The 2,416-nt window shown below is 38.2% G+C and overlaps 1 non-coding gene across 1 annotated transcript; it reads right to left on the minus strand.

Moving 5' to 3' along the window:
• Nucleotides 1-1,925: 1,925 nt before the first annotated feature.
• On the minus strand, nucleotides 1,926-1,997 carry TRNAM-CAU. The gene has a single exon. It is a non-coding gene; the product is annotated as a tRNA-Met (tRNA).
• Between the last annotated feature and the right edge of the window lie 419 nt (nucleotides 1,998-2,416).

Raw genomic sequence — 2,416 nt, forward strand, 5'->3', positions numbered from 1 at the left:
CATCCATATTGTAGAATGTGATAGGATTTCTTTCCATTTTAAGGCTGAATAATATTCCATTGTATGTATTTACCACATTTTTTTATCCATTCATCTGTTGGTGGACATTTGGGTTGCCTCCATCTCTTGGCTATTGTGAATAATGCTGCTGTAAACATGACTGTGCAAATATCTATAATTTTTTTAACACAGTACTTTATTTTCTGTATTTAATCATATGGAATTTTTTGTCAATTATTTTAAAGGATTTTACAATAACCCAACTATAGATTTATATATGTGTGTATTATTGTTGTTCCTTCTAAGCTTAAGAAGTCTCTAATAAAATCCGTACTTCCTTATATCTTTTTGTTTGTGTGCCTTTTTTATTCTTCTCTTTGCCATATAGATTAGTACCAAAAGGTAAAAATCTCTTTTTCTTCATCTCTGTTTTTCTTCATTATTTTTCAGAATTTGTTAATATGCCAAAATATGGCAGTTGTCTGGGAAAGCCATTGATTCATTACTCCAAGTTTTGTTTGTTCATTTAAGTGCCTCATATGATAATTTATCACAGTGAAAACAGCAGCGTAAATTTTAAAGTTCCATTTTTGTGATTCCCAGTGATTGTTAGCCACTGAATACGTTCTGGGCATGTTATATTTATTGACTTACATAACCTCCTTGACAGAAAAGACACTGACACCAAGAAGGTCATGAACACCTGATGAAGCATACTTTGACAGGTCAAATTAATGTTATTGGTTTGAACCTTTCTAGGCTTACCTACACTCTTAGGAACATTCACGGAAACTCCAAAATAGCTCTGTATACTAAAGCTAGTTAAAGAGAAAGTGGCCTCCCTTGAACTGGACTTTTAAATAATAAGCCATTTCTTTCCAGAAAAGATTTAAGGCAAGGAATAAATATCCATAAAGGCAATTTTTGAAACTTGACCCTTGTCTAGAATTTTCTAATTAAAAGTATGAGATAAGGTAGAATATGTGTAATTACTGGATTCTGAAGTCATTGGGTAGGAAATATCCCATATGGTAGTCATTCCTTGTCTTCACAATTTGCTTTTGAAGGTCTTTAGCAGATGTGCTATAGCCATTGAAAATTAAGTTGGCAAATGGTAATTTTGCCCGAATGTACATCTGTAAAAGTTAATGAACATTTTCAGAATCTGGTCATTAAAAAGTAGTCCTATTTAAAAGAAGATCTCCAAATGTGTCTTTTTGAGAAAATGTTCATGGTATACACATAAAATAGTCATCATACATGTTCCTAGAAGTATATTACTAGAAGATATTGTTTAAAGGTAAGAAAACAGACTCAGTAGTTTTCTCACTCAGTCACACACACAAAGTGTCAGAACCAGTATCCTAATTAGATCCTAAGAGATACCAACATATGCTCTTCATCGTTATGACAAACTGCCTATGTATATACATTTCATTTTACAGCTAACCTCTAGGAGACAGTACAGAGACCTTGAATTTGGTTTTTTCATGTTCTTTTTCTAAAAAGAGATAGGGTCTCACTATGTTGCCCAGGCTGGTCTCAAACTCTTAGGCCCAAGTGATCCCCCTGCCTCAGACTTGTGAATAGCTGGGATTACAAGTGTGAGCCACTGTGCCAGGCAAAGAGCCCTTAAATTTGCAAGTCATTAAACTTGAATGCTGGATTAAAAACTACTTCTGTAAAACTCAGGCAAATCACTTAACCATATTGAGCCACAGTTTCTCCTGTAACAACAGACAACATTATGATTTATAAATGGAACGAGACCTCTGAAAGCCTCTTCCATTTTTTTTTTTTTTTAAGTAGTGACGGGGTTTCACCGTGTTAGCCAGGATGGTCTCGATCTCCTGACCTCGTGATCCGCCCGTCTCGGCCTCCCAAAGTGCTGGGATTACAGGCGTGAGCCACCGCGCCCGGCCAGTTAGCAGAGGATGGTTTCGATCCATCGACCTCTGGGTTATGGGCCCAGCACGCTTCCGCTGCGCCACTCTGCTGCTCTTCCATTTTTAAAACTCTGTTCCTCTATTCTTAATAAAACGATACAACTGTACTAGGTAAAGCCAAGTTTGTCCTTCTGTGCAAGAGAGAGCTTATTTTTAGGCACAGTAAATAACTTGAGAATATTCAACTGTCAGAGGTTGGACAGAAAGAATAAGAGGGGACTTGCGAGGCCGAAGCAGGCGGATCACTTGAGGTCAGGAGTTCAAGACCAGCCTGGCCAACATGGTGAAACCCTGGCTCTACTAAAAATACAAAAATTAGCTGGATGTGGTGGCACGTGCCTGTAATCCCAGCTACTCGGGAGACAGACAGGAGAATTGCTTGACCCTGGGAAGAGGAGGTTGCAGTGAGCCGAGATTGCGCCACTGCACTCCAGCCTGGGCAACAGAGGGAGACTCGGTAAGAAAAGGTG

The sequence above is a fragment of the Theropithecus gelada genome, chromosome 11 (assembly GCF_003255815.1).
Source record: "Theropithecus gelada isolate Dixy chromosome 11, Tgel_1.0, whole genome shotgun sequence".
Lineage (NCBI taxonomy): Eukaryota > Metazoa > Chordata > Mammalia > Primates > Cercopithecidae > Theropithecus > Theropithecus gelada.